Source organism: Equus caballus, chromosome 3 (genome assembly GCF_041296265.1).
Source record: "Equus caballus isolate H_3958 breed thoroughbred chromosome 3, TB-T2T, whole genome shotgun sequence".
In the NCBI taxonomy this organism is placed as follows: domain Eukaryota; kingdom Metazoa; phylum Chordata; class Mammalia; order Perissodactyla; family Equidae; genus Equus; species Equus caballus.
The window spans coordinates 33,347,020-33,374,264 of NC_091686.1; the positions used below are offsets into that span (position 1 = coordinate 33,347,020).

Sequence of the window (27,245 nt, forward strand, 5' to 3'; positions counted from 1 at the left end):
TCCAAGGTGTTATCAAGAACCACGGAGCTGCCCTGCCTGTAGGATTCTTGCTGTGCAAAGGGACAAAATCTGTTCCTTTTTTCAGCCACTATTGGTTGAATATTCTGTCAGTTTATGATACAAATGCTAATATCACCCCCAACCAAAATAAATAACAACTTTTCATTCCTCTGCACTCGACCCGTAATTCCTCTGTATGTGCCTCTAGGCCACGGTCCTCAGACCGGCACCCCCTGGTCCCCTCCCTGACGCGAGCTATGATTTATCAACGCCCTTCACAAAATGCAGTGCCCAGAAGCAGACGCCAGGTTCTGCATGTGCGCAGACAGGCACAGCACTGGGGCAACACTAATTCCCTTGGCCACACCCAACCAAGCCTGAGGTGGGTCCTGGTCATCAGCGTCGTCCTCTGGGTTCTGATGACCCTCGGCCCCGCTGGCCTCCGCCTCCTCCATCTGCCCGGCTCTCGCTGTGTGGACAGGCTCTCTTGCTCACTTTCCTTCTCTGCCCTTGGATCTCCCCAGCTGTTCCATTCTGGGTGGGAGAGGAAAATGCAGCAGCGAAGAGTCCAGACTCTGGGGGGAGCCTGCCACGGTTCGCTACTTCCGAGTCGTGTGACCCTGGGCAATTACTCATCTCTCCGAGCCTCAGTTTCCTCTCGAATAAAACGACAATGAAGGAAACGCCTTCTGACGTCGACAGCTCTTAGCAGAGTGCCTGCTGCACGCTGACAGCTCCGTTAAGAACTAGCGGCTGTCCCTATGTGTGTGTTTGGGGCCTAACAGACCCAACTGTCCAGAACAAGGTTGTCCAGACGGGCCATCAGAGGCAGCAGGAGGATGAAAGTTCAGTGTCACAGGAATGAGATGGAGTCCCAAGGCCGGCAGTGGGCCGCCGTGAGAAGCTTATGAAAACCACATGGCCGCGTATGTCTTTCCAGAGACCTCTGCTCTGGGACCACCTGTCTGTGGGCAAAATGAAGACCGTGGTTGTTTTCATAGCTACCTGATTACAACGCCTAATTTAAAAAAATGTTTGCCAAAGCCCAACCGAAATACAGCTCTGATGGGATCTACACGGAACCTGCACCTTTTATAGACATACTTTCATTTAGAAGCGGATGCCTTAACGTAAAAATAAATCTGATATCTTAATCTAGGTGGAGTGATCGCAAATCAAATTTACCATGATGTGGAACTAATTTTTGCAACGTGTCCCTTGACGCGCGGTCTGTCAGAGTCAGAGAGAGAAACACCCCACTGGAGCGAAGTCGCGTTTCCAGGTGGAGAATCCTGGGCCCAGGCTCTCAGCCTTTCTCTTCTTCGTTCAGTTTTGCTGAGAACAGAAGCTCTTTCCCTTCTGACATTAAGATATTCTTGTGGGTCTCAACCTTCCAGACATAAAACTTCTGGAATCTTGTCCTTAGTTTCCGCTTCACCTTCCACCGTCTGTGAGAAGGCCCCTCAGAGCAGAGTTGGGCAGGAGTCTGCGGGGCGCCGGGGAGGCCTGGGCTTCTGTGTCCCCAGCGGTCCCCTCCTGAGGACCAAACCGCCCCGAGAGGCAGTGGCTGCAAACGGCCGTCGTTGACCGAGTTCAGAAATCTGCAGTTTGGGCCGGGCTCATGGTGAGAGCTGGTTTTCTCTGCGGTCTCGGCTGGGAAGGTTTCCTGGGGCTGCAGGACCCACATCCAAGACGGCATGCCCACGCAGCTGGGTGCAGGGCCGGCTGTGGGCTGAGAGCAAGCCGGGGCTGGGGGCCGGGGGCCTTGGGGCCTCTCCATGTGGCCTCTCCCAGGCCACTTGGGCTTCCTCGAAGCATAATGGCTGGGTTCCAAGAGCGAGGGTCCCAAAACCTTGGAAATCCCATCCCGTCACTCATGCTGTCCCCTCGGGTAGGGCTCGTCACAGAGCCTGCCCAGAATCAATGGGAGGGGACACAAGCTCTGCCCCTTGATGGGAGAGAGGCAAGGTCTAGAAAAGCATGTGGGATGGGAGAGATCGGTACCCCCAGCATCAAAGAGACCTGGGTTTTAGCCCAACTCTGTCGTATGTTAGCTGTGTGGCCTTGGGCAAGCTCCTTAACTTCTCTGAGCTTCAGTTTCCCCAAATATGAAATGGGGTCACTCTTCCTAATGTTTGGAGAACTAAAGGAAGTGAGGGGTCCGACAAGCTGTAGATCGACACACGTCGGTGTCCTTTATCGTTTCCCCACTGAGAGGAGTGAGATTTTTCATTCACAATTATAGAAAAGTGCTTTAGAAACTGGTGACCTGATGTATAATCAATAGTTTTTGTTGCAAATCCGTTTCATGAACCGAACAGGACTCGACAGAGAGCAGGCGGAAGCAAACATGCCCCCTGCCCTCTCACCCCCCTGAACTCTGTCTGGGACCACGTGACCCGCTCCCGGGTGAGCTCGCAGGTGTCTACCGGCTCCCAAACTTTCTGACCCAAGTGGTACAGTCCCTCTGTCTTGGCTTCATCAGTCCTGCTTGGCGGGCGCTCTGCTGGGGTGGCCTCGCTTTGTGGGGCCACCTGACACCCACCGCCTGGTTTCTGGGGCCTCTATCAGAACCTCAAGACAAGGAGATGCGGCTTCAGCATCCTGTCACAGCATTCTTGACTCCGGACAACAAGGGGAACTGTCCTGGGAATGTTCCTAAAACCCGCTCCCCAGGCTAGACTGCAGGCGGGAGGCTGGTGCCCTGGCCATGTGGCTGGGGGGCTCCGGGAGCTGGGGGCCAGTGGCCAGTTCACCTCCTACCGTGTGACTCGGCTTCTCCCCACCCCAACCTCCTCGTGTTGGACGGGGCGGCCGCGGTCTTCCCACTGAGGGCTGAGAGCCGAGCCCTCGGCGGGCCCCGTGCAGACAGAGCGGCTCGGGGAGCAACGTCTGTGCACATGTTCTCTGCGGATCCTGAGGTCAGACCCGATTTGCTCCTGTGCCCCCAACAGCGCCCGTGGCTGGGGCGTTCCTTGCACCAGGCTGCAGGAACCGGCACGTCGGAGCCCACTCCGTCCAGGTGGCAGGAGGTGACCTCTGAGAACAGGACAGAACGCTCCCCACCCTCAGGACACGGCCTTCGAGAGGGCGCTTTAGACACCAGGCAAACAGCACAACTGCGGATGGCGACGAGCGAGGGAGGAAAATGAAATGAGGGGGCGTCCGTGACGGTGTGGCAGGGGCCTTGGCGGTGGGGCGGCCGCTCCACGCAGGTGAGGCGGGGCGGGGCCTGAGGAAGAGTCCACGTGGGCTGCTGTGTCTCCAAGACCCCCTCGCCCCTCCTTACCCCTTCCCATCCTTCCCCAGCCTCCAAGAGGCCACAAGTGGAGAGCTGGACAGTGGGTGCAGTGGGGAAAGTGACTGGACCTCTCTGTGCCTCAGTTTCCCCCCTGTAGACTGGGGATGATGGTGAGAATAGTCTGGCCTCCTAGAATTGCCGAGGGGACTAAATGAACGGTTGCCCAGCGAGGGTCGAGAACAGGATTCCCATCACTTTGTTTCCAAAGACATGGGTGCTGAGCACAGGAGGCCAGCGCCACTGGAGGCCCTGGGATGGAGGAGGTCACAGGAGTGGGGGCCTGTCCCGGAGCGAGGCGGCTCCCGCCTGCAGCCCGGCTCGGAGGGGCAAACCCCGACCCAGTCCCGGAGCAGCTGGCCCTGCGGCCGTCCGGGACCGAGCGCGCTGGTGAGCACTTCTGGGAAAGGCCCCCTCCCCCTGGAGATGGGCAGAGCCCCAAGGTCCACAGACGCCGCCACACACGCGCTGTCTGGAGCCCCCACCCCACTGCCACGCCGGTGGGATGGTTAACCCACTGAAGTCACTGAACCCTTTCTGTTTGTTTCATAAAAAAATGTTTTCTCTTGGTTTTAGCCACATTGTTGTTTAAAGGAATGAAATAATTGAAACACGAGGAACTCTATGAAGGCTTGGATTTTTATCTCTATGAGCACATCAATTATATAGACAACATTCGGTCTTTTTTTTTTAACCAACACAATTTAACGAATTTTATTCACTGCCACTGATTTATAATGCCATCTCTTTTATTGAACAAATACATACATATGCACGAAAAATGAGATCTCTAAACCTGTACGCGGTCCTGGGGCTGCCACACCCGTGTACCGCTCACTGGGGAGCTTAAAACAGCAGAAATTGAGTCTCTCGCGGTTGCGGGGTCAGAAGCCTGGAATCGAGCGGTCGGCAGGGTCGGTTCTTTCCGGGGCCTCTGGTGGAGGATCGATTTCAAGCTCCTCTCCCAGCTCCTGGTGTGGCCGCCGTCCTCGGCATTCTACTCCCTCCAGTCACTGCCTCTGCCGTCACGTGGCCTCTCCCCAGGTCTCCGTGTCTTCACATGGTGTCCTCCTCTCTGTGTATCTGTCTCCATCAATTTTAAAACCAATTTCTTTGCCCATCTCTGGCTAAGCTGGATGAAAAACCCTTTCTCCATTTCTATGGAGTCCACACGCTGCCACTGTCTGGGTTGTGGAGGAGGGTGTGCCCTTGGGAACCCAAGCCAGAGGGAGCAGCAGGGTCTGTCAGTTGGGATGAGGCCAAGGGAGGTTGGGATTCTCCCTCAGTCAGTGCTCACCCCCAGGGGCCCTGGGAGGGCTGACCTTTAATGCAGAAGTCGAGGTGAAGATGAGGAGGGCATGGAGGTGATTCTTCAGTCCCAGGGGACTCTGAGCACACACTCCTCTCTGCACGGCAGCCAGAGTGGTCCTCCTCGAGTGGCAATCAGCCCCACGGTTCGCTCCTAAGCTCCAAAGATGCTCCCCAACAATGCCACCCGGCCTGAGGTGCAAGGCGGGCTCCTGTCCAGAGATGGAGCCCTCCCCTCGAGTCCAGGCTGGGCCTCTACTGCTCTGGCCAATAGAATGGTGGTCTGGGACATCTGAACCCAGGTCTTAAGAAGGCTGGAAGCTTCCACATCGTCTTCTGGGGATCCAGGCACCCTGTTATTAGAAGCTGGAGCCACGTGGCGAGGCCACAGGGAGAACTCACGTGCTCCGGTGAGAAGTCCCGGCTGAGCTCCCCGCAACGGCCAGCACCAACCAGCAACCAGGAGACCCAGCGGCCTGGACGTCCAGCCCAGCTCATGCTATGGAGCATCACACAGAGCAGAAGAACCGCCCGGCGGAGCCCAGGCCAGCCACGGAAACCTGAGGAAGAAGAAGATGGTCATTGTCGTAAGCCACTACATTTTACGGTGGTCTCTTACACGTCAAGAGACATGGCAACAATAGCGAACAGAAATACAGATCTGTGTCTGCCAAAAGTCAAGCGCTACAAAATTTGTAACACCACGATTGATGATAGTCTCAAACTGGGACTGAGGGCAAGTCCCTCGATAGCAGGACGACCAACAGCCTGCATCCTGTGTGCGCTGGGATGCCAGACAGTGGTGGAGACGAATAAACCACGACTCCATGCAATGACCCGGACAAATCGCACACGATGCCACAGAGGGAGGGATGCCAGGTCACAGCGCGCATTCTGAATCATGGCATTTACACCACGCGCACGAGGAGGCAGGACTCCACTGCGCCTGCGTGGAGAGCGCTCCCCTTTGGGTGCGTCGGAGTCAGCTCGGGCTGCTAGAGCAAAAATACCGTCGACTGGGCGGCTTAGACACCCAGCACTTATTTCTCACAGTTCTGGAGACTGCGAGGTCCCAGATCAAGGCGCCAACAGACTCGGTGTCTGGGGAGAGCCCACTTCCTCGTCCATCAACGGTGCCTTCTTGCTGTGTCCTCACCCGGCCGCGGAAGGGCCGGGGAGCTCTGCGGGGTCTCTTCTGTGAGGGCATGAACCCCATTCAGGAGGGCTCCCCCCTTGTCACCTAGTTCCCCCTCCAAGGCCCAACTTCCAAATACCTTCACACTGGGGACTAGGATTATAACATACGGACTTTGGGGTGACACAGACACTCGGTCCGTTGCAGGGTGGTGGTGATGGCAGCCGGGCACGAGGGGCTGCCGGGGGAGGCGGATGATGTGTCTGCGTCTGCTCGCCACTTAGAGTGTGCGTTGCCTTTGAGAAAACCCATCGAGCTAATTTGTGGACGTCTCTGTGTACATGTTCTATTTCAATAAAGAGTTCGTTTTCAAAGTGTAAATAGAATTTTTTTCTGGTTATCTACTGCTGCATAACAAATCATGCCAAAATGGAGTGGCTTTACTATTTCACCCAGTTTCTGTAGGTCAGGAATTCGAGAGGGCTGGGCTGAGTGGCTCTGGCTGGAGGGCTCTCCTGTGGGCGCAGTCGCAGGGGGCTGGGCGTGGGTTGTCTTCTTCACTCTCACTTCCCACCTGAGCTCGGGAGACTGGAAGGGTGGGGTGGGGGCCGGGGTGGCAGGGGCTCTGGGCATCTCTCTTATCTTCATGTGGCCTCTGCACATGGTCTCTCCAGCACCGGGCCTTCTGAGTACCCTGACTCCCTACAAGGCCATCTGAGCTCCAAAGGCATGTGTCCTGAGACAGCAGCCACCTCCTTTCCTCTCCTGGCCTTGGAAGTCACACGATGTAACTTCTGCCACATGCTATTTGCAGTCTCAAAGGTCTGCCCAGGTTCAAGTGAGGGTCATACTGACCTTGGACTCCCTCTGAGAGAAGGGGTATCAAAGAATTGCAGACACATTTTTAAAACCACCAAGACACCAACTCACTCTCCTTGTCAAAAACCACCAACGGTTGGCCATCACATTTAGAAGAAATCCACACACTTTTCCTGGCCCTCCAGACCAGCAGGGTCACCCTAGCCCTGCCCACCTTTCCCAGCCCTCTCTGCCTCCTCTGCTTTCTACTCCCCGCACCCCAGCCAGACTGGCCTCCTCTTGGATCCTGGAAGACAGCACACTGCTTGCACCCCAGGGCCTTTGCACGTGCTGTTTCTTGGTAGAACGCTCTTCTTCCTGATTATTGCCTGTCCCACTCCTTGTCCTCCAGGCCGTAGCTTAAATGGCACCACCTCAGATGTGCCCTTCTTTCCCACCCCTCTTTTCCCACTGCCTGGTTTTGTTTGCTTCATCACACTTCAGTCTCTTGGAAATTAGCTTTCCTGTTGATTTGTCCTTTCTTGTTGTTAATCGTCTGCCTCTCCCAACCAGAATGGAAGCTCCTTATTAACCACCAGGGCAACGCCTGGTGCTTAGTAAATATTTACTGAATGAATAGATGGGTGGATACTAGATGGACTGATGACACAAATACAGAACTAAAGCGTCCTTTTCATGTATGTGCTTGGCACTGTGCTGGATGCTGGGGACAGACGATGGCCGAGGTGCAGGGAGACGGAGGCCCACACCTCCAGCCAATCACAGGCAGCTGGTCGAGTGCTCCGCCCGTGCCATGAACAGAGCCCTCTCTGGGCACAGGGAGGGACTGTGCTGCCGTGGTGCTGCATCTGATTGGCTGTCAGCATGCACTCCTCCGTTCTCACGTGACTTCCTGGTCTGCAAAGTAAAGAACTACATTTCCCAGACCCCCTTGCAGCCAAAGTGCTGGACGTGAATGAGATTCAGCCAGCGAGATGCCTTCGCACAAGACCAGGAGGCAGAAGGGAGGCACCCTGGCATCGGGGCGGGGGGCTGGGCTCTGTGGGCGCGTGCAGGCCTGGAGACTCGGTGCTTTCTGGGGCGGTGCTCCAGCCTCCAGTCACCTGTCTCCGGGGGTCAAGAGGCCAGTGGGGTGGGGACTTCCTGATCCTGGACCGCAGGCACAGCTCTGTTCCTTAATTGAGTAGATCCAGGGGCGACTTCCTGCTTTGTGTGTGAGAGAAACATGTGGCTCTCTTGGCAGGTCAATTCTGTTTTGCTCCAGAGTCAGTTCTGGAGGCCCAGTGAGAACACACTCCTCCAGCCTGTCGATGGTTTTGGAATCCCCTAACCCCCAGTTTTAAGACCCAGTCTATGTAAATACTTGGAGTGCATATCACCTGCCACGACTGGGATGGCTGAAGAGATGAGGAGAGTGTGAGGGAGCAACGTCCAGCCACTGCATTTACAGATATTTCAGCAGATCCCAAAACATCCTAAGAAAACGGAAGACACAGCCCGCCACCTAGAAGCTCCAGCCACGAGACAGTGCAGCATCCTGATAGTTGGTGTCCAGGTGGCTCGTTGCTTTGTTCACCTTTTTATCCAGGTGTTGAGCATAAGATTTTTTTTCTTGAGGAAGATTAGCCCTGAGCTAACATCTACTGCCAATCCTCCTCTTTTTGCTGAGGAAGACTGGCGCTGAGCTAATATCCATGCCCATCTTCCTCTACTTTATATGTGGGACGCCTACCACAGCATGGCATTTTGCCAAGCGGTGCCATGTCCGCACCCGGGATCCGAACCAGCGAACCCTGGGCCGCCGAGAAGTGGAACGTGCCCACTTAACCACTGTGCCACCGAGCCAGCCCCCTGAGCATAAGATTTGGTCGACTGCCTGCTTCAGTGATTTTATAGAACAGCAAATACTCAATTATTTTCTTCTGCTCCATGACACAGTTAAAAAAAAAAAAAGGACCAGAAGTCTATGTTGTTACGCAGTCTAGTCCTGACACTACCACTACCACTGCTGTGCAAACTGGATCAGCCGCTTACCCTTTCTGGTCTTCATATTTCTCACTGCAAAATGAGAGAAGGAAACAAAACCACATCAAGTTTCCTTCCAGCTTTAAATGTCTAGGAATCCTTTCTATTCTTCTGGATGTGTGAGTGTGTGTATGTGTGTGTGTGTTGTGTACGTGCATGTGTGCATGGGTTTAATTCATCCTTATAACCAGTGAACTCTGCACAGCTCCCTGGCCCACTACCTACCTGGCCATGTTGGTTCCTATGAGCTCAAGAAAGGTGATTTTAATTAAAAAAAAAAATTGACCATGGAAAAAAATCAAGTACACAAAAGTAAGGAAAACACCATAAGCAGCCCCATCTGCCTTTTGTCGGCTTCAACAACGTATCAACTCATGTGCAATCTTGTCTTGTCTCCATCCCTTCCCAGGTCCCCTTGCCCCTGGGTTATTTTGAGGCAAGCCCCATCTGTACGTATTTCACGTAGTATCTTTAAAAGACGAGGACGGAGCTGTTTTTGATGGTGATGCAATTGCCGGTCCAAGTAAACCTTTTCATCCCAAAGTTAGCTTCAAATTCGGGTCACAAATTCTCTTTGCAAATCCTGCTTGGAAAAGAGCCCTTCACGAGCACAGATGCTCCAGATGTCGCACAAACACTAAAACACGAATAAAAACACCCTCCCCCCATGCATTTATTCCTTAGAATGCAATTTTTAGAGCATCAGGAGTGATTCTCGGGTGGTCTACAGTCAGCCATTTTTCAGGAAACTATAAACTCAATATGGAAATTGGGCAATTCATTTTAACATCCACCCTCGCCAGGCGCCAGCCTCCGCACTATCCCCTGCAGCGCCTTCATCTTGCACGGGCAGAATTCCTCCTCCTGAGTCTGATATGCAGTGTCAGTGGCGCTGATGAGTGGATCCCCAGGTCCCCTAAGCACAGAGGGAGGCTCTGGAGCCCGGTGCCACACCAGCCCCTGGCTCTTCCACTCAGAAATGTGTGACTGCAGACAAGTCACGACAGGTCTCCAGGCCTCCATGACCTCATCCACAGAACAGGGATGGTAATCTCCAAGTCACCCTTGGAATGTTGCTTGGAGAGTAAACGAGCTAACAGAACACTCAGCTGGGTGCTGCCACGCAGAGAGGCTCTGCAAACACTGTGGTCTCAGCATCTTCATCCTGTTTTACAAACTGGGGTGAGGGTTCCTGAGGCCAGACGCCAATTGTACTCAGCGTCAGTCTCCCCACAGGGCAGCTGTCAAAAATCTGTGTTAAACCGAGAGAACAGACTCAAATCTGATCCCAAAAGGGAAAAAAGCTGTCTGAGTACACCCCATCCTTCTGGATCTTCTGCGATTTCCTCCATTGCTTGAGCAAGCCGGCCACAAGGAAGGCATTCAGGCTCATGTCCACAGGGGGAGAAAGCAGAGAAAAACTCTTTTTTCACAAAAAGGACTTAGTTTGTGCAAGAACTGCAATTTCGAGGCCCCGGACGACACAATTGGAGTATTGTACTTCGGGCTCCTCGTCGGGGCAGCCAGCTCTCCCGACAGTAAACACGCTTCTAATGAAATAAAAGTTTTGGGCAGCAGATTCTCCCGCCGTGAGTAACAGGCAGTGTGCTTCCAAGAGCATGTCAGACTGAATGAATTTGTCATCTCGGATGGAGACCCTCCCAGCAACAAAACAACCTGAACAGCGGCAAGGAAGCCAGCCCTGCATATGGATCCCAGCTTCTGATTCAGTCCACAGTTTGTCGAAGTCAGCGCTTTTGGACCCACCTGAGGCTAATGAACACGAGTGGGATCACCCAGCAACACGTTTATGCCTTTCCTGCCCAACCATTCTTTCTGGGTTTTGTTCTTGGAGCTCCTGGGTAACACAATGTGCAGCCCAAAGAAACTCAAGCCCTTAACGCACATTGTCTTAAAATAACAAACCACATATATATTTCTATGAATCAACAAAAAATACATCTTGCAACATCATGTCATAGGAATTCTGCATGATTAAATCTGTTGAGTTTCTCCCTGTGTCCCCCACCCCCCTGAGTCCCTGAGCCTTCAAAGAAGCCTGGGTCCAGAGTGACCTTGGGCTTGAACACCTGTGAAGTACCTGGATCATGCTTCGTGAAGGTGATGGGGCTGGGGACGGGGATGATGCCCCCACAAGAGGCAAGCCAATCAAACTAAGGAGCAGGGTCACACCACCGAACATGAGAGGTAGACGGCCTAGCCTCTAGAGAGCCAACACGCAATCCCCATTTCCCAGAAGCAGCAGCAGAGGCTTGGAGACGGGCGGGACCCGGCCAAGGTCACGCAGCTGTGAGTGACAGCACAGCATCAGCACACAGTCCAGCACTCTCCCCTTGGAACTGCAAACACCTCCAGAAATGGCCACGACGCGTAAAGATGAAGAAAGAGCGTTGGCACCCCTCCCTTCGCAGGACTCAAGTTCAGAGGGCCCCGGGACTCCCTGCTGTCTGTTTCCAGATGGGCAGTGGGCAAGAAAGGAAACAGGTGAACCGAAAGGACAGCGCCCCAGGACAGTGGGAGGCTGCCCTAAGAAGGCAGTGTTGGGGATCTGGTTGGTGTGTGTGTGTATGTGTGTGTGTGTATGTGTGTGTGTCTGTGTCTGTGTGTGTGTATTTAAAGGGGGGGTCAAGGAGGTCTGCACTTGCCCCAACACAACCCACATCTATCTGGCAGGAGCTCCCAGAATCTCCGGGCAGGACGTCCACAGGGAGGGGATGGAGGCATTGGTGTCCCGCCCAGCCTGGAAGCCAGGGAAGTTGGGCCTTGGCCAGCAGGAGTTGGGGGCCACAGCGCCTTTCCTCTAGGACACACCTGCCCTGCCTGGGAGAGGGGCCCATTAGCCTCATGATTAATCTACTCCCTTGGAGGTCTTGGGCAAACATTTAGACTGGGGACTCCCTCGTCTCATTTGTCCAAATATTTGTAGCTTGTGGGTCACCCGGTCACTTCCTGAGAGGCTAAATTTGGGGTGGTTTGGACCCACACAAATACCCATCCCCCTAGCATTGCCAGGACCAAGCCGAGTGTCACCAGTGTTTCTGGAAGCCTCTGGTGCCAACCAGGGCCACCATGACATCCAGGATGTTGGGCGGGGGGGGGGGGAGGCAGGGAGTGAGATAACATTTGGGCATCTTCTTTCACGGGGAGCTCCTCACTGGAGACCATGCAGTGGATCTCAGCTACTCCTGGCAACTGTGGGTCTGGTAGTCTTCAAAGATGAGGACGATGGGGTCCAGACAGGGCAAGTAAGTTACCCAAACTGGTGGGCACAGCTGGTGAGGGCCCAGGCCCCATCCAAACTTGGGTCTGTCCAACCCTGGACTCAAACCTCCCACACCTTCTGACATAAGTGGTTTCATTCATTCATTCATTCCATCAGCCTGTAAAGTTGCTTTTTACCAGCATCCTCCTGGTTTTTCTTTTGGCCACCATTTACTGATCTTCCAGCCTGAGTCAGGAGCTAGGCTCCAGCCTTCACATTAATATGTGATTTGATTCTCTGAGCCTCCCGGAGTTGGGGGGGGGGGGGGAGATATGACTTCTCTCTCCATTTATAAATTAAGCTACTGAGGTTCAGCAAGGCTGGGTAACTCATTCAAGGCTGCACAGTGGAAGTAGACCCACTCTAGAAGTCACATGTGTTGACCATACCAAGCTCCAGACCATTCCTCGCATGGCTGCTGTGCCACATTCTTACAACACTACCAATGGCTTTCTCCTTGCAAACCAAGCAACGGTGCCGCGGGAACTCGGAATTTGGGAGCCAAGACCAGACGCGGTGGATGTAAACGATCTCTTTGCCACTTAGTGATGTTGCTCCTCAGCGGCCGCAGACCAGTGCGCACGGAGGCGGCGCCTTCTGGCCCTCGGGAAGCAGCACGGAGGCCGCACCCGGTGCCAGGCGTGGGGCGGGGGCGCAGGCGAAGCCGGAAAGGGCCTGGAAGCTCAGCTCCGTCCTGCCTGGGGTCGCCTGGAAGCCGAGCCTGTACTTAGTTCTCCCTGGTAAATAACAGCTCTGGTTTCTGCTAAAAGGATTCATTCCCAGAACACAATAATTTTCATCTCCTCCTCACTACAACCCGTAGTTTACGGCTAAATATACGCCATAATGAGCCGCCGGCCTGATAGCGTCGTTAAGGAGATATTTGACCTCGGGTTTAATTGCAGGATGGAATAAATGGTTGGGACGCGCAGAAGGGGCCCCCTGCCAGCCTGAAGGCGAGTTCAAGGCTCGGCTCTGAAATCCACCAGCCCCGGAGAAAGTGGTGGTGGTGCGGGTGGGGAAAGCGGCTCCCCCGAGCCCGGGCCAGGCCGCCAGGGCGGTGAAGGCTCAGCAGCCAAGTGTGGCTGATTTGGCCCTTGGCCGGGGCTGCCTCTGGAACCCTTCTGTGTGGGTGGACAAGGGAGACAGCTTAACCCTGGAGAGCAGCCCTCACGGGACCCGCTCCCTCTTTTCACCTGCCCCCCTGCTTTCCAAAGTCCCTCAGAGCAAAGCCACTCCCACCCCCACGGGCAGAACACAAGGTCAGCTGGGCACACGGCTGGGAATGCACATCGGCCACCAATCGTGACAGACTAAATGCCAGCTTGAGGTGGCTGGCCAGAACGCAAGGGGAGCCGGGTATGCTGACGACCCGGCACCTGCTGAAGGCTATTGAGCGAATAAAACACGTGCTGGCAGACAAATTGGCGACGTGGAGCCCAGCAGAAGCTCTGAGAGCAACTGCGCCGGGGTCTCTCACCGCTGGGCCTGCGACCCCAGCGCTTCTGCATGAAAAACGTGGCCGGCCAGGAGCCTGTGACCCCGTGCCCAGAGGAGAGGGGGCGGATTCCGGCCTGCAGCAGCGGAGGGTGCTGTACGGCACCCGGCTCCCCTCCTGGATTTTTCCCTCTTCTGCTCAATGTCAAGGCTACAAAACCCGTCAAGGGAGTGTCAGCGGAGTGCACGAGTTTGACAAATGGCAACTCTTCGAAAGAAAGGGGTGCCAATAACTGACTTAGGCCCAATTTGTCGGATCTTGGTGGTTCTTACTTGGGGGGGGGGCAGTTGTTAGGGATTTTGAGAGACCAGTGAAAGCTATGGTGCTGCTATTCCCCCAAATGCACCCACACAACTGGTTTTGCACCTCCCACCTCCAGATGCTTTGATTTCAAGTTAAGAATGCTCCCCACACGCACACACAGCAGGGTGATGGACTCCATCACCTAAGATGCAGGAGGCACACAGATCCACCCTCCCAACCCCATCAAAGGGGTCCCACGTCAGTTTCCAGGAGTTGGCAGGGAACCCTGAGGTGGCAGAGGAGAGAGGAGCCACCGTCCTCAAACAGAGGTCCTCTCTCCGTGTAACTCACCCTCACACGTGCACACACTCCACCTAAATCTAGGGGTTAGAATGAATCGCCCTAAGAACAATTCTCCCCCAGATGGGAGAAAGTCTACACGCAGAATTCTAATTCAGCTGAGTAATTATCCTCCTAATTCCCTCTTCCCTGAGAGAATTTTTTTCCTTTGGTTCTCTCCACTTCTTTACTGCTGGGATCCAGGCAGATTGCTGAGTCAGAACGAGCCTGGCCTTCCAAGCCTTTTTGAGTAATGCGTCTGCTTTGTAGTGATGGGGGAAGCAGAGATTCAAACTGGGGGATGTGGCCCCAAGGCTGCTGGCAGAGCCCACTCTCCAGGTTGGAAGCCCCAGGCCAGGGTGTTCTCTAGGCCGCCGCCTTCCATCTGCAGTGGCCGGGCACCCTATGTGACAAGTCCGAAGCGGAGCTGATTGGAAAGGGCGGCCAGCAGCGTCTACACAAGCAGAGTGTGGTGAAGAGCTGTGGAAATGTACCGGGAAAAGCCAAATCTCCCCAGAACGAGGTCCTCTAGGAAAAGATTAGACAAGGCCCTGAATTTTCCACCGGGCTAGCCACTCGCCGGTGTCTGTTTCACTTTGCCCGTGGAGACGCAGCCGCATAGTGTTGGGAAAGGGGCCGGGGATGCGTTTGCAAGAGGAAGGGCGCTGCGCATCCGCGCGGGGCGCGGTCCCGCATCAGCCCCGCTCCCCTGGCCCAGGCGACACCCGTCCCGCCGGCCACGGCAGGCCTCCCGCGCCGTCGGAATCTCTCCACCGGCTGCGGGCGCGCTCTCCTTCCAGCTGGGTCCCGCCTGTTTTTACTCTGGGTTCTCATTTAACTAAAGACAAGGAGTCACAAGCCGCCAGGCGCCGCCGCGGTCCTTTCCAACCAAGGGAGGAAAAGAGAGCGGTGGGTGCTGAGAAAGAGAGAACATTTCCTCTTGGGATGGGGGCCTTGGAGCGGCCTATGGAAACACAACTGCTTTTCCCCAGAAAAAAAGTCATCCAGGCCGGAAAGCGAATGTCAAAGCCAGAGCTAATTATATTATTTTAAAATAAAGAAAAGAAGAGGGAAAGGCGGCCGTGAGAGGGAGGAGGGAGACTGAACCCCCACCCGAGTGACCCGCCCCAGTTATCTGGGTGCGCTTTAAAAAAAAGGCGCTGCGGGACTTAAATTCGGGTTTTTCTTATCCAGAAACCTGACTGTGCTACTGCGGGGTGGGGGGTTGGGATGCCAATTCCACTCAGTTAGAGGAAGGGGGAGGGAGGTCCCGCCAAAGGTCCGGAGCGGGCCCAGCGCGCGCGCCCCTTTGATTGGGCCTGGACGCAGCACCGCGAGGCCCCGGCGGCTGCAGCGCGATCGGCGGGCTGTTTGTAATTCCATCCTTTTTTCATTAACATAAACACCACTTGAACAAAAATATACATGGCCACCTACTTCGCCGGGAAACACGGCCCAGCGCCCACCGGCCCGCGCTCGCCCGCCGGCCAGGCCCCTGCCCTCACGGCGCGCCCGGGCGCCCAGGTCCACGCGGTCCACGCGGCGCGCGGGGCCCAGGCCGAGGCCGAGGCCGCCTTGGGGCGGCTTTGAAGCCTCAGGCCTCCGGGCTCTGGGGCGGCCCCCCACAGCTCAGCTTGTCATCCCGGCTGGCCGCCGCCGGAGCCCCGACGGAGGTGCTGAGTTGTCAACGTAAATTCCTAGTTAAGCCACTTGTTGATAAAGCCCCGGGGCAAATTGGTTCCTCTTTACCTGCGCGCCCCGCCCCCGCCCTCGCCGGCGCGGCCCTAATTGCAGGAGGAGCTCGTCGCCGGCGGCGGCCTCGGCAGCGAGTTAATTGAGTTGGAACGAGCGCGGTCTCCGTTCGGCGGGACGCCTGGCGGGGTGAAGGAAGGAGCTGGGGGGCGGGGGGAGACGCCGGTGGGACCTCCGGCCTCGGAGGCTCACGCTTGTCCGGGTGGGCTTTCGGTGGAGCAATAATGGGGGCGAGGGGGTGGACTCGGTGACCATCTGGCGGCTCTCGTTTGTGTGCGGGCCTCCCCCGTCCGCGTTCACGCAGTCCGGATCTCTAGTTTGCAACCCCCACACCCCGCGCGGGTGCGTATGCGCGGGTTCCTCGGGCCCAGCCGGATCTCCTCCAGCCCCAAATCAGAGCTGACCAGCGTCGGCGGGAGTCCTGGGTCTGTCTGGGCTTCGCCCTCTTCCACCCCCGTCTGCAGCCCCACTGCGGCCCCCACGCCCGCCCGAATTAAGAATTAGGAGAGTTTTGGAAGCTGCATTGAGAAATCAGCCCGACGGGTCCAGTGACCCCGCTCCAGGCTCGTCTACGCAGGCACGGGCAGGTGGCAAACAGAGCCAGTTTCCCGCATACGTTCCGGTCCCAAGCCACGTAGCTGGAATAGTCCAAACAGTAGACCTTTGATGTGCATTTTGCCCTTTGCATGACTGCATAATCTTGGGCATCCGCTAGTTCCCATTACCAGTATAGACACGTCCCAAACAATCTTGCACTCAAAAGGCATTTCCCGGCTTCGCAGGGAAAACCAACCAACCAACCAACCCGGTTGGAGGCACCCAAGCTTCGGGGACCTTAGACTTCGATCCAGGCGTCACCCTCTAGCGGCAACCCGGGTTGCATCCGGAGTCCAGCGCCCAGAACCTTCCTATATGCCCGTCTTCTTTCCTGCGCCGGGCGGCCGCGGTATCCCAGGCTGGGCAGTCCCACCACGGTCAAAGTGGGGCGTCGGGGCCTGAAGACGCGCGCAGACTTGGTCTCCAGAAGGCGCCCCTCCGCGAGCGTGAGTCCCAGGTGCGCCCCGCTGCCCAAGGCCCCCCAGCCTCTGCTCAGACGCGCGCTGGAGAAGGCTGAGCCCCCCGTCACCTCTCACCGAGGCAGGGCCCAGCGAGTGAGAAAGGGGTGCCCACTGCCCCCACCCACCGAGACCCTTCCCCAGCCTGAGAGTTTTCCCATTTGCAGCTCCAGCGTCCCTCACCCGGTGCCCAGGCGCGCGCCCCCTTTCCCGGGATGGTCGAGGTAAAATAAACACCGCGTTCACGCTAGCAGAACCCATCATTAGCCCAAACCACGGGGAAAATAATTGCTTCGTCGCACAACGAGAGCGGCAGTAACCAGCCGGGTCTGCCCGGGACCCTCCCGCCGCCGCCGGGGCCTCGGGGCCCGCGGAGCCGCATCGCAGCCAGGGCCAGCCCCGACCTCGGGGGACGGCGCCCCCAGAGCCCCGCCGGGCCTGGTCCGCGCCGGGAGAAACCCGTTGCGCGCTTCCGGCGAGTCCCAGGCACCGCCTCGGCCGAACGCCAGCCGTCGGCGATTCTTTTCTGGGAGGCAACGTAAAGAATGCTCGAGTCAGACTCGCAAACCGGAGTGAGTGTCGGCTGCCTGAAGAGGGGGGAGAGAGAGAGGAGTCCGGGGCAGGTGGGCGGTGGCGAAGGGCGGCTGCCCCGAAGCGAAGTCCTGCGGAAAATGCTGCTGGGCGGCGGAGAACCCGGGGGCGGTGGCGAGGAGGCTGTTAGAACGCTTATTGCTGGTCTTTGAAAAAAAGAGTGAATTTGATTCCTAATTGCGTTAGTTTTCATGGCGAATTAAATGGGTCTTAGCCCAATTTGGGGAGGTGGGAATGACCCCGGGGGGTGGGGGTGGGGGGAAGCTTTGCCTGCAGCTGCCACGTGGACCTAACTCACTCTCAAGTTTTAACAGCCAAAAGGGAGGTGGGAGGAAAAGCGAGATAAAAGGATCAATTTTGACCTTGGGAATCTAACAACATGTTTAAAATACTTGGAGGTTTATGCTTTTTAAAATAGCGGTCTTATACATCTTCCCATGTCAGAGGGAGAATTTTTGCTGGTAATTATTAAGAAAAAACACCCAGGGTAAAAATTAATTGGTGCCCGGGTAGAGAAATGAAATGCACGTCTGAAAACCAGGCACCCCAAGGTAATTACTTTTAAAAACGAACCCCAGCTAGCGTGAGATCAAATCGTTCACGGATTTGATCTCAAGCATCGAGAAAAGACGTTTCAAAATAAAAGGACTAGAAAGTTTGAGTGGCCGCTTTAAGTTTTCACCTTGGTTTGATTTTTAAATTCTACCGCATGGAAAGCCACTGGCTGGTAAGAAGGTGACACTGAGCCAGAGGCAGAAATAATAATAGTAAAAAGGGACAAAGCCACATTTTCCACGCAAGGAGCTCCAACCGTTAGGCAGAGGAGAGCAGCTGGCGGGGTGTTCAGCAATCACTCCAGAGGGAGACCTGGTGCCCGACCCCTGCTCCAAGGAATCCCCCTGGAGGTCGGCTCCCCGGGGGCTCAGGGACCCCACAGCCTCCAAGGCGCTAAGTGGGGGCTGCTCCAGTGTCTGCATAGCCATAAGCCCTCTTGCCCCAATTCTGTGCCACCAAAAGAGGGAGGTGAACATTTCCCCTGAGCACCCTGGGAGGGGGCAGTCTAGGGGCTACGAGCCCCCCAGCAGGATGCAAGCCGGGTGCAGGTCCAGGCCAGGCCCCCACCGCCCACTGCCCCGGCCTTTCTCAGAAACTGGACGGTCGGGGAGGGTGCTGGGAAGCGGGGTGGGTGTTGGGGGGGCCTCCACGGGAGCCCTCAGCTTCACCCCCCCTGCCCGGTGGCTCGGGTGGGGACAGGGCGGGACACGGGCTGGAGGCTGTTATTTTGGTATTACCTGTGGTGGAAAGCTGGGGGCTTCGTTAGGTGGAGCCTCTGAGTTTAGGGGGGTGACAGTCTCCGTCTTCTTCCTGGATTTGCCAATGGCAGCCCAGGGTCGGGAGGAAGGAGGGAAGCGTCTTACAGCTGACGGCACAATCGTGGAGCCCTCGCTGTACCTCGCTATCGAGTCTGTGAAGTGGGCTCAGCAGCACCTTAGCACAGGCCGGGACACTGCCGGGCTCAGTGAGCCTCTAAGGACCACGCTGCTCTCATTTCATCTTCCCAACAGCCCTGGGCGGAGGCACCTTTACTTTGACTGTCGTGCAAATGAGAAAGGGGGCTCAGAGAGGTCAAGAAGCTGTGCAGAGGTCACACAGCAGCTAGGGCTGGGAAGTGGGATTCTAACCCAGGTCTTCGGCCAGGCCAGGCCCTGTTCCAGGAGGCCACCCTACGAGGGGAGGTAGGGGCTCTGTTGACTGCAGAGGGTGACCAGGGACCAAGCCTGGCCCATGTGTGAGTGGCGAGCACACCTGAGGCTTCAGGATCCTTCCACATGTCAGGAAGTTGGTTCCTAGTCATCAAATGGCCCCGGGAGCTGCCTCTCCACCTGACACACAGCTCTCTCAGTCCGTGTGGGGATTTCAAGCTACTTGTCCTTCCATACTGCCTGGGGCGGGGGGCTGGGGGGGGGGGCGTGTGTCACTGGAGCCCACAGACAAGCGACTTGTCCAAAGTCTACATGGGCTGATTCCCCTGTTGTGTTCACTCCCCAGGCTGGGGCCCCACAGGTCTTCGGGGACTGCAGGAGAAGGGGTGAGGAGTCCCCCCAGCACCCCAACCAATAACAACCAGGCTAACAATGACTCCTTTACTGACCCTTCTCAACTACCCAGAAGGGAGGGACTATCACTGTTCTTGTTCTGCAGAGGAGGAAACTGAGGCACAGAGAGGTAAGGCCACCAGCCCTGGGCCACGCAGCAATGGAGCCAAGTCTCCATGCGGTTTTGTTTGTTTAGCAGTTCTGCCATGGTTCCGTTGACGGTGTCCACTCCCACCCCACCGCCACCCTGCATAGACCCCTTCCAGCACTTGTCCTCTGCTCCTCAGGCCAGCTCTGTGCATGGGTACTGACGTTATCCCCCCTTAAGATAGGGAAACTGAGGCACCCAGAGTTTAAATCATCTGCCAGGGCTCTCCTGGTCTGCCTTGCCCTTGGCTTCCTCGGCCTTTACTCACAAACCTCCCCTGGGACTCTGCAAATGGCCCCTACAGAGACCCTGCCAGACTCTCTTGGGAAAGCCCCACCCCAGGGCTAAATAGGATGAGGTCCTGGCCCCCCCAGGAAAAGTGGATGCAGAGCAACTCCAAGGTCAGAGAGGTCAGAGCGGCCACTGCCTGCCCGAGGGCCTGGAGCCCCAGAGAGGCTGTCCAGGGTGTGCCCAGCAGGGGCTGCGCCCCAGACATCCCCTTCTCCCCCTCTCCTCCTCCCTCCCTGGCCCCTCTCTCTGTCTCTTGCTTCCGCCCTCCCTGTCCCCTGCTGTCTCTCTCTCTGTCTCTGTCTCTGTCTCTCCCCACCCCTGCCGCCTACACACACTCCTCCCTGCAGTCTGGGCCTTCCTGTCTGACCCCAGCCATGGCCCCTAGCTTTCTAGCTGCCCCCACAGCCCGAAGCAGACCATGGGAATCCATCCATCCATGTGAGTTCTCTCTCTCTCTCTCTCTCTCTCTCTCTCTCTCTCTCTCTCTCAACCTTGGCTTTGCTCTGGTCTGTTCTTGTCTCTCTCCCTGATTTGCTCACAATCTCTGTGTGTCTCTTGGGGCCTCAGTCTCTGCCTCTCTGACCTGCTTGTCTCTGGGTTCTGATGACACAGTATCTGCGGTCTCTCTCTGGGCGGGGGATGAGGGGGGTCTCCGTGTCCCCTGGCCATGTGTGTCTCTGTTCCAGTACACAGGGCAGGCTGCCCAGCACCCAACCCGGCCAGCTGACTTCCCGGGAGCTGTGTCGCCCTCACCCATGTCACGCACACACAAGAGCTGGCTCTCTAGTCAACTGTGCAAAAAGCAGGCCCAGCAAAGCCGTGGAAGCCCATGCATGCCCAAGTGGAAATCCTTCCAGGGGCCCTGGGGCAGCGAAGTTACAACCCGGCTGGCACAAAAGGACCCACGCCAGACCTGGGGATGGCGTGGGAAGAGGGTGTCACCTCCCTTTTCTCAGCAAACCCTTGGCTGTGGGCCACGCCCTCCAACAGGTAGAGCCCGTCCTCTCTCCCCCATCCTGAGCTGGGCCAGGGCTGAGCGGATTTTGGTTTCTCCCTAAAAATAACACTTGTTTTCCTCATTTTTAACACCCTTTAAACGGGAAGAGACAGAGCGGTGCCAGCTATCAGAGACCGATGGGCGCATTTCAAGACACACGGGCAGGTTTCTGGGAGAAAATTGCTGCTTTTCATTAAGACACAAATCTGAGCACACCCCCCTCCCCTCCCTGTCTCGCCCAGCCCTGTTTCCCCGGGTCTCACTCTGTTCTAACTCCCTCTTCCCTAGGGGGTTGTATGTGTGTCTTATTTGATCTCCCCCTCAAATCTGAGAAACAGAATACCTGGCCCTTGAAATTTAATTTATATTTTCCTTTGGGTTTGGTGGGGATTTTCTTTTTTTGGAAACGCATTCCTTTTTCATCTCTCTCAACACTGTCCCCCACTCCCACCTCAGAAGGACAGATGGCCACTGGGAGAGTGACAGTCCCCATGTCTCTGTTGCACCTTGAGCACCCGCTCTCTCCTTCTGTGTGGACCCTTTGCTCAGAAACAAAATCTGAGGGACACACGCTCCCCCCACACACATCCTCACACACCCCCGTGCTGGCAGGAACATCCCGCCATCTTTCTGAGCATGGCCGTCCAGGCAGCGGGGATAAAAATATATCAGGATGGTTTGGAGGCTGCCTCTGTGGGAAGGGGAGCTGCAGCCGCGCCAGGCATCCGTCTGGGAGCCCAGGACGCTCATGTCCCCAGAGCGCTCTGTTTCTTAGAGCAGTATGCACTGCTAATGCCAGAAAACTCCCAAAAATCTCGCAGGGAAGAGGGCTGTAAATTCCTGGGCTGCAATGTTGTCAAATATTTCATTGAAGAACGTCATGGAAAATGCGTGCTTTCGGGTAAAAGGGCCAAGTGGAGGCGGCAAGCTCAGGCTGCAGCAGCGCACACACCAGCTGCTTTTTTTTTTTTCTTGACCAAAATATGAACCTCTCTCTAATGTACAGCTGACAGGGGAGATTAACTGCCAGGGCCTGGGTGCAGGGTAACCCCTGCCCCAGCTGCTCCCCAAACCTGGCCCTGGTGGTCTGCACAGGTGGGGTGCTGAGGGCATCTGGTAGGGCTGGGCAAGGCCAGGGGTGCCGCCTCCCTCTCTCCCTCACCTTGGGATACCCTCATGCAGAGTCTCCAGGGGCCCTAGAATCTGGCTTGCTACTGACAAGAGGGGACAATGAGACTACCTTGGTTTGAAGTTTGCTTAGGTAGCAATGGGCACACGGGGGGACAGCGCCCCGAAGTGTGGGTGTGCAGCTCCAATCAGGAGCTTTCCCAAAGGCCCTGGCACACTCGGGCGTTGGGGACCCCCAGGATTCAGGGCCCCCTTCCGGTGCCCATTCTATACACATCTCTTGTCTCTGCATCTTCTCTGCGCCTAATGCAGACAGAGGGTCACCTCGTCCCCAGCTCACAGCCTCTCCAAGACCCATACAGAAGATGCCCCGTCCCCACATCTCCATCCCATTCCACGAACCGCCCACTCTCTCCAGCACGACAAAGCGAGGAAAAGTTGCTCCGACACCACAAAAACAAAGTGGGAGAGTCATTCTGCTTCCTCAGGACCTGAGATCAAAACAGACCCTGCCTCACAGGGCTACAGTGGGGGTTTCATCTGCTAGCAGTGACCTCAGGGTGCCTCTGAAGGGCACAGCCAGGCCTCGATAACCGTTAGCTGGGCGACCACCGCGTCTTTATTTTTGTGTTAGATCGCATGCAAACCTCCTGACAGCCTTCCATTCCCGTCGCCATGCTCTACTGTCCACACGCTGCCTGACGCCTGGGGAGACAGGGTGCCACCATGCAGACCCCTCTCCTTGCCATATGTGGTCCCCAGGATGCACACCGCATCGCCTACAATCACCCACGCTGTTCTGTGCCACAGGCGTGGAATTGTGCGTATTTTACAAGGTTCGTGTAAACCCATACCATGTACGATATAACCCGTTCTATCACACACGCACCCTACAGCAGTCTGTGTAATGCTATATCATACGGTCTGCAGAGCCGACAATATTCTAGGTCTGGAATACATTATGTTGTACACACCCCCAGACTATACCCTATGTGTGACCTGCTATGCTCCACACGTTTAGAATGTCCTGTGTATGGAACACCTCACAGTGTGCACGAATATTCTGCATACACAATGTGCTATATTGTTCATATCTTAAAACACTCACTATGCACGCAGTCACTGCACCGGACCCACGTCTTAGAACGTTCAGCGTAGGAAATGTGTTCTGTTTGCATGCCTCACGCTATTCTGGGCGCACAGCCCTTATGCTGTGCACCCGCCTGAGTCTTCAGTGCCTCTCTCGGTCCACAGTTCTTGCCCCTCTGGGCAATATCATGCATACTGGCATGCACGATATGTGTGCACATCTCGAGTGTGTAGAGAAATATCCTACTTATTTTGTGCACAGATCATTTTATAATCCGGGGGAGGGAGCACGCTCTGTCTCTTCCTGACCCTGACATTTCTCCGCCCAGTCCCCTGTCCCCAAAGCCACATCCTCAGCCACAAATATCCCACCCTATCGGCCCCTCGGTTCTCCCTATCGACGCCCCCAGGCCAGGCGGCTTTCTGTACTGCCCAACGCCCACCTCAGGTCTAGGGCCCGGCCCGCCCTACCTTGTGTCGCCTTTGGACGTCGCCTGGAAGGAGTTGGAGGGAGCAGGGGCGAGGGAGGCGCAGGCCGGCGCTAATGCAGAGCAGGGGCGGCGGCGGCGGCGGGCAGGGCGGCTGCCCTCGCGGTGGGTGGTCGGCGGCCGCCCCTGCCCCCGCCTGCGCGGCCGGCCCGGGCACGATCCGAGCTGGATCTGGTTCCCTGCTCGGGTTACGGCGGCGCGCTCTCTGCCGGGGCGGCTTCAGTTAAGCAATTAGCCAGTAAAAATACCTTGGGCTTGGGGAGTGGGAGACATCCAGGCGTGTCTGTTTTTACACCCCCCTCCCCGTTTTGGGATTCCTGGTGCCCGCGCGGAGGCGCAGATTTGCTGTGGGACGGGATGGGGTCTTCACGGATTTTTAAGTGAACACCGAAAAGCTGGCCCCCTCCCTCTCCGCGTTTGCTCCGTTCGCCCCTCCAGCTGGGCCCCGGGTTTTGCTGGTTCTGTTGGACTGTCCACCTTTCCCTGCCGCCTTGTCCAAGGCTTCCGGAAGCCCTAAGAAATACATCCCACTATTCGTCCCATTTTTTTTAGGTGAAGGTTGGCATGGTGATTAGAGCTAATAACACTGTATCATATAATTGAATGTTGCTAAGAGAGTAGATCTTAAATGTTCTCGCCACAGAAAAGAGATGGTAACTATGTGACGGCATGGAGGTGGCAGCTAACTCAATGGTGGAAATCCTTTTGAACATATAAATGTATCAAACCAATACATTGTACACCTCGAACTTCTACAATGTTATGTGTCAATTATATCTCAATAAAGCTGGAAAAAAATTAATCAACGAACAACCCCTTCCCCCCAAAAGAAACGAAGACACAAGGAGCTTATGCCACATCTCTGCACCGTGGAGGCTGTCAGCCTCCACGGTGACCGTGAGTCTGGGGGGAGAGGGTCTCTCTGCCTGGCCTCTGCTGGCGTGCACCCCGCGGCCCCAGGCTTCATCCCTGGTCCTGCTGTCAGTCCTGGGTTTGTATCCTGGCTCTGCAGGGTGACCTAGGACATGGGTAACCTTGCTGAGCCCCATCTGTAAAGGGACAGTAACGATGATCTGGTAGGGGCTTCTGTGAAGATTAAACAAGCATCTCTGGGGCGTTTAACCAGGGTCCTGGGTCCAAAGATGGGAGGTCATGGGCTCGTGGGTGGGCTCCAGGTGTTTGGAGAAGCCTTTAAAATTATTCCACAGACGTCGCAGGTGTGAGCCTCGCGGGGGATAGGATGTAATTTTCAACAGTTTATCAAAGGGATTCACGGCCCAGAGAAAGGTTAAGAACATCCAAGGGGGTGTTTGTAAGGCAATGACCAGTACGTGGTGCGTGGCCAGCAAGTGAGAAGTCCTATTATCACTATCGTGTTTGTGGTGGTTGTTATTTTATCCCCGTCAGTTGTCGGATGGGTCTCTCTGTGCCCTTGAACTTGGGAAGCCTGGGGTGTGTGGGGCGACAGAAGCTTTTCCAAACCCCACTCTCTCCACTCCTGGCCTGTAATGAGGCATCCGGTAAATGCAATGATGGTCTGTCCTTGGAGTTAGAGAGGAAATGTGGAGGGAGGTTCACCTGGCAGCCCTGGGTGACCCAGGCCAGGGCCTCACTGGGTCTCAGTTTCCCCATCCCCAAAATGCAAGATCAGGAGAGCTCTCGGGGCATCTTAAAAGCTGAGAGCATAGTCTCTGGGCCCGTGGGAAAGCCTCTGTGCTGTGGCTGTGGTTTTTCCCAGAATTGAGGGGGGTCCCCTCCAAATTACAGAGCAGGAGCCCATTCCTTCTCCCTCTCTCTCAGGCCCCCACCTCTACCTCCCCCCTCGGTGGGGATTAGGGGCTGGGGAGAGCCTCCATCTCCCACATGCCTGAGGCTCCGCGGCCACTGGCTGGCCCCCTCTCCCTGGACCCGGTGACTGCTGTCCCTCCCCTGCAGAGTCTGGTTTGGTATCAGAGCCTGAGGGGTAAGTGGAGGCCAGGTAGGGCCCCGACTTCACACTTCCTCCCCAGGAAGGTGGAAGCACCCTCACCCCACAACACACAGGAGCCCCCAAGGGGAGCGCGTGAGAGACATGATGTGCAGGAGGGAAGAAAACTGACCTGGGGCGTAGCCACAGATGGAACCTGCCGGCCGCTCCCTCCCAGCTGGGGAGGGCCTAAGAGGAAAGGCGGCCACTGGGAAAAGGGGCCCCCAACTTCACGCTCTACAGAGCCCCCCACTTTGGAGGGCTCCGTTGCGGGGGCGAGCGAGAGAACGGGAGCCATGACTGTCACTTTCTGGGAGCCGCGGGGGTAAGCGATGCTGCCCCCAATTTAGCTCGGGAGCCGGGCTGCCTCCCCCGCTCGCCTCTCTTCTAAAGGCCAGATGTGCTCCCAGCAGCTGGCGGTAGCGACCCCTTCGCGGGAACTTCCCTCCCGGCGCCGCCGGGGCCTCCTAGCCTGCAGCTGCCGTTTGGCAAAAAAAAAAAAAAAAAAAAAAAAAAAAATAGCGATGGAGGGAGAGAATGTGAGAAAGTGTGTGTGCGTGTGCGCTCGTGTGGAGCGGCCGCGCGTGCGACTGTCTGCGCGCGTGCGGCTGGCTGTGCGTGGGCGAACGCCCGGGGAAGGAGTGTGTGTCCTTAACCGAAAGTGTGCTCTCCGCGGTGGGCAGGCTGTGCGCTCGTGCGAGGGTTGGGGGCGCCTGAGCTGTGCGAGGGGTGTTCTCTGGGAAGATGTGCTCGAGGCCGTGCGCGGCGCTCGGGGTGTCTGGTCCGTGGACGCTGGCCGGACTGTGTAAAGTGGAGGTGGGTCCGCCAGCGCGCAATTACCTGCGTGAAGACACAACCACACACAAGGCAGTCACGTCCCACACTCGCTCTTTCCCCTAGGCCTGCCGGGCTCTCTGCGCGCGGAGCCGAGGCCCGGAGCGCCGGGCGGAAGCGCAGCGCGGAGAAGGTGACTGTCATCTGAGAGCGCGGCTCCACCGGGGAAGGCGGCGACCGCCCGGCAGGCTACGCAGGCGAGCCCCCCAGCTCCTCGCAAGGACGTGCCAGGCGCCCCGAAGGCGACCAGGCGTCTACCACCGACGCTGCAGGCGTCCGAGCGAGGAGAGGAGTCAGCGGGGGACGAGGAGGCCAGAGAAACCCGAGAGGCCGGTGGGCTTTGAAAAGCGCCGCGGGCCGCACTCCGAGCCCGGCACAAGCCTCTCGCCCCAGCTCGCGCCAGGACACGGCGTCCTGGCTCCTCGCGACGACCCTCGAAAACATCCCTCGGCTCCCTCCTCCCAACCCTGGGCCCTGGCCCGAGAGGCCGGCCGGGTGCCCCTCAGTCTACGCGCGAGCAGCACTCACCTGGGTCCCTGCGCACCGCGTTGCGCCCGGCTCCAGCGCCGTCCTGCGCTCGGCGCCACTGTCCCCCCTCCCCGGTCCTAGCCCGAACCCCAGCGCTGCGAGGTTGGCGGGGGAAGGCGTGCGTGGAAGCCCCTGCTGCGGGCAGCCAGGCGCGCGAGGGCCACCCAGGCCCGCGCTCTCCGCCCGCGCAGACTGCTTTCCGGAACCTGGCCGGGCGCGCAGTGTCAGAGGCCCCCGCGGCGGCGGCAGGCCGAGCCCACAGGGGCATTAGGCCAACTCCCCCCGCGCACGCGGAATTCTCTATTATTATTATTAAAGAACCCCCCAGAACGTG

The 27,245-nt window shown here is 56.8% G+C and overlaps 2 long non-coding RNA genes across 2 annotated transcripts; one reads left to right on the top strand and one right to left on the bottom strand.

Moving 5' to 3' along the window:
- Positions 1 to 3,923: 3,923 nt before the first annotated feature.
- LOC111772816 (uncharacterized) lies at positions 3,924 to 27,195 on the bottom strand. The gene is made up of 3 exons (XR_011436958.1): positions 26,912 to 27,195; positions 4,621 to 5,166; positions 3,924 to 4,381 (listed from the first exon to the last, which is right to left on the bottom strand). It is a non-coding gene; the product is annotated as an uncharacterized lncRNA (long non-coding RNA).
- Positions 25,742 to 27,245, top strand: LOC138923403 (uncharacterized). The gene is made up of 2 exons (XR_011436959.1): positions 25,742 to 25,874; positions 26,450 to 27,245. It is a non-coding gene; the product is annotated as an uncharacterized lncRNA (long non-coding RNA).